We start from the raw sequence: 12,264 nt of genomic DNA, 5'->3' as shown, positions 1-12,264 counted from the left end.
TAGATATTAAAGTGCTTTGTAAATGTTAAAATATTAAACATCTGGTCTTGCCTTGCTAGCCCAAGTGTGGCCCATGAACCATCAGAATTGGCATCACCTGGGAGCTTGTTAGAACTGCAGACTCTCAGTCCCCACCCCAGACCTGCTTAATTAGAATTTATAGTTTAACAAGACTCCCTGGTGACTCCTATGCATGTCGATGCTTGAAAGTGGTCTGTAAGAGTACTTCCTTCTGATGAAATAAATACAAGCAGTTTAAGATCCATTGCAAAGCAACCTATGAGCAACATGCAAAAGCATCTAATAAAAATTAAAAGACTAATTTCTAAGGATATTAATTAAAAGAAAAAAACAGAATGGGCTAGTTATGGAAGGATTCCCAGGAAGGATTCCAGGGGTTGTGGAATTTTGGACACATGCTTCCTTCTTATCACCTCAAGTCCACCCAGTGAAAAGGCTCCATTTTAAGACTGAGCCGTATAACCTCTCCTTCCTGTCTGCATAGTTGAGACTTGACCAAACAGATCATTTTAGCCACCTCAATGATCAGGGTACCTCATGGTGTACTGGGCTCACTGTGGCAACTGCCGTCAAGCCAACATGGCCACCCATGGAGTTGTTCAGGGCAATGTGCTGTGTAGGTGTCTAGCTCTCACCGTGCCTCGTTCACTGCTCATTATAACCTTATCCATTGTTCTCTGTTGTCTGTGTTCAAGTCTGTCTCCTCGACAGCTCTGTGAGCTCCTTGAAGTCAAGGATAATGTCTCTGTCTTCTCTGTAATCCCAGCTCTCAGTGCAGTGCCACCGCAAAACTGATGGGAAGCTTGAGCTGGAGGCTAAAGGAAAGGTCCCCATTCTGGTGGGATCCAGCGTGGACACCTTTCTCTTCTCCTTACGCAGTTCCAATTCTTCTGGTTCCCTTCTGTGTACTCCTTTCAAAAAGTTCTCATTCTTTACCTGTCAAAGGCTCTGAATTCATTTTAAACATAGACTTTTTATGAACGTATTTCTATCAATCCTTCTCTATCCTTAAGTACCCTCTGAAAAGATCTGGCTTCATATATTTTTTCAGTCAGCGTTCAATCAAGAAAAAATTAAACCACTCTAGATATTTCAGTAAGAAAGAGTCTAAACGTACAGTTTTAGATTACAAAATTGCTGGAGGATTAGAGCAGCGCAAAGGAGGAAGGTGATGTTACTTGGATTTGGAGCTGCAAGAATCACTAACGCTGCTAACGACTAATGATGCTGAGCATCTTTTCCTGTGCTTGTCATTTGTACATCTTTGAACAAATGTCTATTCAAATCCTTTGGCCATTTTTGAACTGGGATATTTGCCTTTATGTTTTTGAGTTGTAAGTGTTCCCCGTATATTCTGGATTCTGGATATAGGTTTATATCTCATCCATGATTGACAAATATATTCTTCCACTCTGTTGGTTGTCTTTTCGCTTTCTTGACACTGTCCTTTGAAGCACAAAAATTTTTAACACTGATAAAATCCCCTTTATCAGTTTTTGTCTTTTTCTTTTTTTGCTTGGGTTTTGGTGTCATATCAAAAAATCATTGCCTAGGGGCTGGCCCCATGGCCGAGTGGTTGAGTTCACGCGCTCCGCTGCAGGCGGCCCAGTGTTTCCTTGGTTTGTATCCTGGGTGCGGACATGGCGCTGCTCATCGGACCACGCTGAGGCAGCGTCCCGCGTGCCACAACTGGAGGGACCCACAATGAAGAATGTGCAACTATGTACCGGGGGGCTTTGGGGAGAAAAAGGGAAAAAATAAAATCTTAAAAAAAAAAAAAATCATTGCCTAATCCAAGAGCATAAAGATTTAAGCCTCTATTTTCTTCCAAGACTTTTATAGTATACAGATCTTACATTTAGATCTTTGACCCACTTTAAGTGAATTTTTGTATATGTTATGAGGTAGAGAAGGTGTTCCTCTTCATTATTTTCATGTGGATATCTAGTTATTCCAGCACTATTTGTTGAAAAGACTATTTTTCTCCCATTGAATTTCTTGGCACGCTTGTCAAAATCAATTTATCACAAATGTAACAGTTAATTTCTGGATTCTTAATTCTATTTCATTAATCTATACGTCTATTCTCATGCCAGTACCTCATTATCTTGATTACTGTAGTACGCAAGAAATGTTTTGAAGTCAAGAAGTGTGTGTCTTCCAATTTTGTTCTTCTTTTTCAAGATTGTTTGGGCTATTTGGAATTCCTTATAATTCCATATGAATTTTAGGATAAGCTTGTCCATTTCTTCCAAAAAAGAAATGACAGTTGGGGTTTGGATAGTTATTACATTGAATCTGTAGATCAGTTTGTGGAGTATGATCATTTTAACAATATTAAGTTTTCCAACCCATGAACACAAGATGTTTTCCCATTTATTTATGTCTTTTAAATTTTATTTCAACAATGATTTGTAACTTTGGTCAAGTTTGCACTTCTTTCATTAAATTTATTCTAAAAGTGGAAGTTTAGGTTATGGATTAGAGATTTTTCCCTTTTTGAAAAAAAATAGACATTTACAGCTACAAGATTCCCTCTAAGCATTGCTTTAGTGTATCCCATGAGTCTTGGTATGTTGTGTTTTCATTTTCACTCACTTCAAAGTGTTTTATAATTTTCCTTGTGATTTTTTTCTTTGATCCACTGGTTATTTGGGAGTGTATTGTTTAATTTCCACATATTTATAAATTTTTATCATCTGGATGCTCCCCAATCACCTCAAATTTATCAATCAAAATTAAGGTAACTTTGTTTCCTTTCTCTCCCTCACCTTGCTTCTCATCCTATATTCCTTAATTTCTTAATGTATATTACTATTTACCCATTTCCCAAGACAGAACCATGGAGTCATCCCATACCATTTACTTCTCTTTTATGGCTATAACCAATAAGCAAATCAGCTAGTCTTATTGCTTCTCCATCCTCCCTAAAAATTTTGGCATACATCTTGTTCTCTGTCTTCATCTACACCAATGCTATTCTAGACGAGATCCTTTCATCATCTTTCTTCTTGACTATTACAACTATCACCTCTTAGCCTCTAGTCTTCAACACTTTGCCTTACCCTCCACATTGCCAACAAAATATTCTTACACTCAAATTTGATCAGATCATTTTCCTGTTCAAAACATCATTACTAGAATAATCTCTATATTCCTTTGTGTGATATGCAGACTTAAAGATATGGCCATTAATGAGCTTCATCTCCCACCATTCCCCCTACACCATCACATCTTACTCTATCCATCCAGAACATGCATAAACTATTGAACGTGTCTTGCGTCTTTCCATGACCTTAAATAATGTCACCTCTCCCAGAGATCACCTCCCAAACTTGGCATTCTTCCAGCTGGCATCTTTCAAGTTTCAGTTCAAAATCTGTCTCCGCTGGAAGGCAGTCCTTGTTACCCCAGGCAAAACTTAGATGCTTCTCCTATGCTCACAATATACTGTATCTACATGTCCAGTAAAGTAGTTATTTTATTGTGCTCATTGTGATGTTTGTGCTCCAATTGGAAAATAGTTTCTTGAAGGCAGGGCATATATTTAATTTATCTCTGTATTTTCAGTGCCAGAGTAAATCCTAGCCCAAAACAGGTATTCAGTGATTGAGTCTCCCATTGTTCAGTCTCCCATTGTACCCTACCACATACTGTATGTTGGCATTACATTTCTCTCACCGCCAATGACTCTGGATGTTACTGATTTAACTACTTCATCCCAAGTACTTTACAGGCAAATTAACAAATGAGAGCACAGAGACTGAAACCTATTCCAGCACTGCCATTGAATAATGTTATACACGCTGTAAAACCCTCTTTGTCTAATTCCAATTCCATAAATTAGGGGTGAAGTCTCCTATTTACTTCCTGTGATAGTTAATTTTATGTCTCAACTTGGCTAGGCCATGGTGCCCAGATATCTGGTCAACATCTTCTGGACGTTTCTGTGAGACTGTTTTTGGGATGAGATTAATATTTAAATCATCAGAGTTTGAGTAAAGTAGATTGTCCTCCATGACATGGATGGGCCTAGCCCAATCAGTTGAAGGCCTTAATGGAACAAAAACTGACCTCCCCTGAGGAAGGAATGTTGCCAGCAGATGGCCTTTGGACTTGAACTGAAACACTGACTCTTCTCTGGGTCTCCAGCCTGCTGTTCTACTCTGCAGATTTTGAACTTATCAGCCTCTATAACTATATGAGCCAATTCTTTACAATAGAACTCTCTCTATACACATCTTCTTGGCTCTGTTTTTCTGGAGAACCCTGACTAATACATAAGACTCTTTTCCATTGGCATATGCATTAGCTCTTTCATGCTACTAAGAGGTCATAGATTATTTTAAGGGAAGACTGCAGAAAACAGGATAGGATTCTCTACAAGCAGAGCAATTTATTATATTCTTGCTGGCAAGATGGCGGATATGGAATATCTGGTGGTAGATGATGATGATGATGATGATGATTGCAGCTAACATTTATTGAGGGCTTACTCTTTGACAGGCATTGTGCGGTTTTACATGTTATCAATTTGTATAGTGCTTTGGAGAGTGTCACTTCCTAGTGACAACTTTCCAAAAATTGCCTTCAGCTGGAAAGAGCTGCCTCATCCCAGGTCACACTGCCTTCGAGGAGGGGAGAGCTTCCTTCCACTAATGGGTCAGTGCAGGAGACCCCAGATCCCTCCCTGCATTTCAAGACAACTCTGAAGGGCCATCCCAGCTTCAAACCGTCCTGTAGGATTGGCTGAAGCCTTTAAGACTGCATTGCAGCCTAGCTTCTCCCTCTGCCCACTCCTGCTTCGTTCCCTCCCCTCCACAGGTGTTAATCCCAAAAGCACCCTGTAATAAACTTCTTGCATGCTAATCTCCATCACAGAATCTGCTTCTCAAAAAACCCAACCTGCAACAATCCTGTTGTGAGGATCCAATGAAATCGTCCACATAAAGTGTTTTACCCAAGGGCTGACAGCAAGTATTCAAGCAATGGGATTAACTGTTATTAGTAACCATCTAAAAAGGTAGGTCCTATTGTTGTCCCCATTTTACAGATGAAGAAATTAAACTTTAGAGAGGTTAAGTAACTCACCCAAGATCATAGCAACATGCAAGATGGATTTCAAATCCAGGTATGACTGACTCCAAACTGTGCTCATCCTTATTAGGCTTCCTATCTTCTTCAAATATCATTCCGGAGAATTTCTTCAAATGCCTTATCTGGAGGAAGGTACATGACAGAGAGAGATTGGGTTGTGGAGCAAAGTTCAGGACCAGCCTGGGTTGGTAGTGAACTGCGATCAAGTGCCAGCTATGCCCAAGATGGGAAAGAGAAAATGGGATACAACTAGAGGGGACAGGAAAAACCAGAAACATGAAAGTCCTGGGAGAAAACCAAGACCATCCCAGGAGGAAGATTGCAGAGCGCCAGAGGCAAATGTGAGGGAATAGATGAGAAGGTTCAGAAAATGTTCTCTGTGAAGACTTGGAACACACCTTTATGGAAGCACCTGAAAAAGTCAAATATCCCTGACGCCCACTGTAAAAAGAAACACCCAAACCAGGAATCAAATTCAGTTTCCCACATAATATTTATTGGGCACCTGCCTACGTGATCCCTGTCTTCAAGGAGCTCACAGTGCAGTTACTAGGAGTGCAAGTGGAAATGGAAAGGATGCAGGCACATGTACTGATCAACTAAATATTACACAATGCAACTGAGTATTGAGTTAGTCCAAAGACTGAGCTGCCACAGAAGGTGTGGTTAAGTCTGCCCGGGAGGACCCTGGAAGGTTTTACAGAGGAGGTGACACATGAACAGGGCCTTGAGGCATAACCAGGCTGTCTGCAGTCAAGGAGAATTTTAAGATTATTTTCTAAGGGGAAGAAAGGACACTCGCTATTATTTGCTTTTCTCCAGGTGTGGAGCACTCCATGAGGAATAATCGCCGCATTGTCTTGTAATAGATCATGAGCACTTGGTGTTTTCCATATTTCAACAACTGGGGGAAAATCCTCCGGGAGATTCACTGTAAATCCAAGCACGTTGCCCTTTGAAAGGCTTGTCATGGGGCAAAAGAAACAGTCCTTTGAATTCGCCTGTCATAAAACCCCAGCAGGAGCAACATGTGCACGGAGAAAGCAGCCTGGCTTCCACAGGGCTACACGGAGGAAACAGATGTTCTGCTGTATTCTGAGAGATTGGTGACCGTTCCTGAGAGACTGCTGGATCATTTCTGAGCCATGTCCCCCCAAGACTTAAAGGAGAGACCCATCTGTAAGCCTTAGTAGCGGCATTTGTGTCTAGACCACAGGAATTCTATCCTCAGGCTCTGACACTGGGGCATTTGAAACCTAACCGAGAAGGTAGCTCCATGCTGACAGCACACTTCCCAGCCAGATGCTTTGAAGCCGGAGGACCTAACTGAGCTGCTTCAGAAGGAAGAGTTTTCCACTCCCAGTACTGCCTAACAGACGGCAGGTTTGTACTTGGGAAACACTGGCTGCCAGGATGAAGTAGCGTCTTTTAGCAGTTCTTATCTCATTATTTTAAATGAGCATTGAAGTGACGCATCAATGCGTCTTAGAAAGACCTGGCAACTCCTGGTGGCAACGCTCCTGGTCCTGATCATTGGGCGGGGAAGTTTCAGGGAATTAAAGGAATGGAAATGGTACTTTCAGCCCATGCTTTTTAATAACTAGCTCTGGTTAAGTGGTCTTTGACATGTCCTTCGGTTATTCATACAAACTTGGTGTGGAGAGTGGGTTCCTCCAGACCCTCATGCTTTTTTGTACAGAAGCGGCGGATGGTCAGCAGAGGGGCTCCTCCCTTGCCATTCAGATCAGGGCCCTCTGAGACCCAGAGATCAGGGCAGTTTGGGCCCTGACTGCCTAGAACTCTGAGGGAAAAGGCTGAACAGCCAGACAGCTTCACCTGTCACTCTGAGGCTTATCCATCAGACGTTAAACTCTGGATATGGACCTCCAGTGACAGAAATCCCCCTCCCCCTTTGAGTCTTTCTTTCACATGCAGTGGTTCTGCCCACTAGAATCATCTGGAGAGCTTTTTAAAAATGCCATTGTCAAGGGCCCCACCCCAGAGATTCAAATTTAATTGGTCTGGGGTGGGGCCTGGAAAACCCTCTATTTTTAAAAAACTCCCAGATATGTCTAATGGGCAGCCAATGCTGAGAATCATTGCCCTGGAATCTCACACCTCTGCATAAAGCATAAGCTTTTTATCCAGCTTTATGCCAGAACAAAAGTTTACGTGAATTGTTGATAATACCACCAACAAAAATATATTAATAATAATAGCTTAAAGTGTACTGGCTAACAATTTAAAGTTTACCATCCTCAAAATGACCTTAGGCTCAGTGAGGTAAAGTAACCCAGCAGGAGGAAACTCGTCGGATGCAGCACAGCTTTGTCCAAAACACCCAGGTTTGCTAATTATTTGAGCTCAGCCTCCCTTGCTGTTTCACCCTGCCTCCTAAATTACCACGCCTGTTTTCAGTTACCAGACTATTTGAGGTGGCTGAGACATTTACAGCTGTCCCTCCACCACCCAACTGAATTGGAACATTGAGGTAATTATTTGAGTAATTCAGGCAATGCAGTTTATTTTTTCTGAATTACCTGGGTAATTATCTCAAGCCTAATAAGATGGACAAAAGCCAGAGCCACATTCTGATAGTTTTATTGCCCCCCCTCAACCAGGCATTCTTATTTAAAAGGTCCTGATTGGAAGAAATAAGCCATTGACAACAGTCTGTGTCTTCCTCACTGGCTGCAGGATACCCCATTAATCATTTGGGGAAGACAGTGGTTTGTAATCATTCAGGGCTCCTGTGGCTGTTGACAGCTCCTCCAGGCTGAGGACCGCAGCAGTCCTGGATTCCTGATGCATTCTCTATGTCTCTGAGAGTCTGTCACCTCAGCTGAAGAGGTGACAAAGAGGAAGGCTTCTGGGTATTGGATTTTTGTTTCTGCTTTTCTTTTTGTGCTTTCCCACATTTCTTTCTTCAACGAGATAACCAAACATTTTGCACTACTTCCTATTTCCCTAGGCTGGACTTGGTCTCATCTGTAAAATGGAGCACCTTATCCATGTGGCAAGGCCTTGCTTTTCACATGAAGGCTCATGGCCAGAAACTGGAGAACCTATGTCAACTAAAGGGACAGGAACTCCCTGCTTCTGCTGCTGTCACTATTTGCCCTGTTAAAATGACAAGTGTCATAGAGGAAGATGTGTCCACCCTATTTCCTAAGGAGCATTCCTCCTGCCGGGCACGTGGTCATCTCTCTGGAGCCTCCTTTCATCAGTCATCCCCACCATTCCCTCTTCAAGGTTTGCTCTGTCTACTGGCTCCTTCCGTTCTGCTTATAGATAGTATGAAGTGTTCTCATCCTTCTAAGTAGAAAGCGAGGAAAGAAATGAGATTGGGCCGGAGCAGGCCATGGCCAGAAGTTGATGGAGTGACAATATTCAGAGATGGGAAGAAGAATATAAAAGCCAGAAAATGGAGCCAGGTCAGAGACAACTCAGATCAATGCAGGAATATGGAAGCCAATGGGAATGAGAGTTCCACAGAAACATGATGTAAGGGAAAACCAGGGGTTTGGAACTGAATCCTGGCCCCTTTACTTTCTGGCAGTGTGATAATCTTTCAAACAGTGATACTATTAAAACCCACCATCTAAGGTGTTCTGAGATTCAAATGATTTATTGCATGTAAAATTACTCAGAGAAATTTTATACTAATTAGTTATTACTATTATTATTGCATAAAGGGAAGGGCTAGCTAACAATGTTAAATGTGTCTCTGGAATCAAAGTGGAAAGGTAGTGGTGGTCTTCTAGTCTGGTCCTTTAAACTTTTTAGACCTCTTCCCATGATAAGAAAAACATTTTACATAGTGATCAAAGTTACCTATATATATATATACATATATATACATACGGTGGGTTGGATAGTGTTCCCCAAAAATATGTCTACCCTGAACCTTAGAATGTGACCTTATTTGGAAATTGGGTCTTTGCAGATATAATTTAGGTCAGGATTGATATGAGATCCTATCGGATTATGGTAGGCCCTAAATCCGATGGGAACATCCTTGTAAGAGACAGAAAAAGACACACAGAGAAGGCAATGTGAAGATGGAAGCAGAGAGTCATGCTATACTCCTACAAGCTAAGCAACACCAGGAGCCACCAGAAGCTGGAAGGGTCTGGGAAGGCTTCTCCCCTAGAGCTTTCTGAGCGAGCATGGCCCTGCATCCCTTGATTTCAGACTTCTAGCCTCCAGGACTGTGAGAGAACGAGTTTCTGTTGTTTTAAGCACCTGGTTTGGGTGATTTGTTGCAGCAGCTCCAGGAAACTCCTCCATATACTTCTAGATATCTGAATCCAAAGCTTCACAAAATATCCTTGTGATGCACTTTGATATTTTCTATTAATGATGGTTGTAACCCACTAATTGATTTCATGACCCACTGATCTTTTGTCACCCACAGTTGGAAAAAACATTGTCCTATTTTGTCTCTCATTGAGGATGAATGTTGACTGAGAAAAGATATTGATTTTGGTGATTAAGAATCAATGCTGGATCCCCATTAAAATAAACGCAAATGAAAAGAAAGAAAAAGAGTCAATGCTGACTCACAAGGAAATAATTAAAGTGGGACGGTAGGAGCTATTAGGATACACATTTGATCATTATAATAGACCCAAGTTAGCAATGGCTTAAACAAGATAAAAGTTTATTCCTCTTGTTAAAGAATAATTTTTTTAATAAAAAAGTTTATTCCTCTTGTTGAAGAATAGTTTTTTTAATAAAAAGTAAAATCTCGGGTCCAGCCCTCTGGCCAAGTGGTTAGGTTCATGCACTCTGTCTCCATGGCCCAGGGTTTTGCAGGTTCAGATCCTGGGCACCGACATGGCACCACTCATCAAGCCATGCTGAGGTGGCGTCCCGTGGCACAACCAGAAGGACCTACAACTAGTATATACAACTATGTACTGGGGGGCTTTGGGGAGAAGAAGGAAAGGAAGAAAAAAAAAAGAAGATTGGCAACAGATGTTAGCTCAGGTGTCAATCTTTAAAAAAAAAAGGTAAACTCTCAACTCTCATGCCAATATAAATGAACACATGTCAAAGATTTTAACTCATTAACCAGTGAAGGAACCAGCAAGATGTTACTACCAGTTCAAGAGAGAATTCAAAATATCACACTTCTATAGGTCAATCAAGAATGCTGAAATAAATTTACAAATAGATGTAAAACTAGCTTTTTCCATGGGACAGGAGTAGGGAATCAATTGTACCTCCACTGGACAGAATTTGTTTGCATGTGGAAAAGAAATAATCACTTGCCCTGCTGTCAATGTCTACAACTTACCGAGTTGTCAAGGAGTTCAAAGACAGTGACTAGTAGAGATAGCCTGGCTGGGTCAGCTCCTCAGGACAGCCACAAATCTTTTTATGGCTCACTTTGAAAGCTTTCACAGTTTTTCCTGATACTCTCTTCTATAATAATGTTAGAGTAAGGCTTCTAGAATTACTATGGCAGCTCCCAGTGCCAGGGGACCAACCCTTTCTATCGTATTTATTCGAATCTCCACTATCCCTAGGATGACACTTTCATCTGCATGGACCAAGATGGCTCACCAATGCCACACCACATTCCTATCAACAGGAAGGAGGGAAAGGGGGAAGTAATACCCCCTCCCTTTAAGGGTATAACCCAGAAGTTGCACACATCACACATAACTTCTTATCATATCCTATTGGACAGAACTTAGTCATATGTCCATTCCTTGCTGCAAGGAAGGCTGGCAAATGTATACTTTATTCTATGTGGCCATGTGACTAGCTAAAAATTGAGGGCTTTCGTCCCAAAGAACACAGAACAGATACCAGAGGACAGTTAGTAGTCTTAACTAAAGGACCTAAGCCAGGATCATGGGTTTAAGGATTAGTAAGTAATAAAGAAATGAAGACAGAATATCTTGATTAGTCTTTGGAGAAGTTTGCAATGAAGGGAGGGAAAGGTAGACTGGGAACAGGAAAGGAAAGTCAGACTAAAGGAGGACTAACCTTTCCTGGTCTTCTTGAACTCTAAAGCTCACAGTACTGATGCCATCTCCTCCATGCAGCCTTGCCTAATCACCATAGCTAAAAATCTCCCCAAACTCCCATACCCGTTGACGGATGCCCTTCTTTCTCTTTGCTGACTCTGCGTATTCGTCTTACCTTTCCTGTAGGCTCTAAGTCCCTCATTCATCATTTTAACCCTCACCGCTTCTAGTACACCGCCTCACCCAAAGCTGACATCTTTCTCATTGATCACCTTCCTCCCTATTGGTCTCTCTTCAGGAAGAAGCAAAAGAAAGAGTCCGCTAGTTGCCTTCCCCTTTCAACAGCACAGAGAGTTAACGGTTCTCTTTGAACAGTACACTTTCCATCTTTCGCTCAGGATGAGTGTGAAAAATGACTGTTCTCAGACCTCAGTGATGTGAGCACTGCTACTCAGGAGTGACAAATTGCTAATACGCAGAAGGAATGGGTGATATTTCTTGCTTCTCATGATGCATATATTTCTATATGTTAATAATTTGTTGGGTGGCTATTAAGGTGCTAGAATTGATAAATGGGTACCGAGTCCTTTTGCAATAAAATTGGTTATGACATGAAAAGAAAAGGAGATGTTAGATCCTGACTTTGAAAATCATGACTATAAGTCAGATTCCATTTTGATATACAGTAACACATAAGATTTAATCAACGAGTTAAATGTCTGTTCTACCCAGGACAGTCTAGAATCTTAGAGAGTGGAATTTTGAATACTACAGACAAATGTACAAATTCTGGTACTGCTACTTACTAGCACATGTGAACTTGGATGAGTCGCTTAACCTCTCTGGGCATCTACTTTCATATCCATTTGATGGCGATAGTAAATCCACCTGGCAGGGTTCTTGTGACATGTAAGGCTATTGTGTATACAGTGTCTGTCATAAATTCAATCATATTCATTATTATTTTAACACTAAACTGAGAATGTTTGGATTTTTGGCTGCCTTGGCCTTTTTTTTTTTTTTTTTTTTTTTTAAAGATTTTATTTTTTCCTTTTTCTCCCCAAAGCCCCCCGGTACATAGGTGTGTATTCTTCGTTGTGGGTTCTTCTAGTTGTGGCATGTGGGACGCTGCCTCAGCGTGGTCTGATGAGCAGTGCCATGTCCG

Source organism: Equus caballus, chromosome 7, assembly GCF_041296265.1.
Source record: "Equus caballus isolate H_3958 breed thoroughbred chromosome 7, TB-T2T, whole genome shotgun sequence".
NCBI classification, from domain to species: domain Eukaryota; kingdom Metazoa; phylum Chordata; class Mammalia; order Perissodactyla; family Equidae; genus Equus; species Equus caballus.
This window is presented reverse-complemented; position numbering follows the sequence as displayed.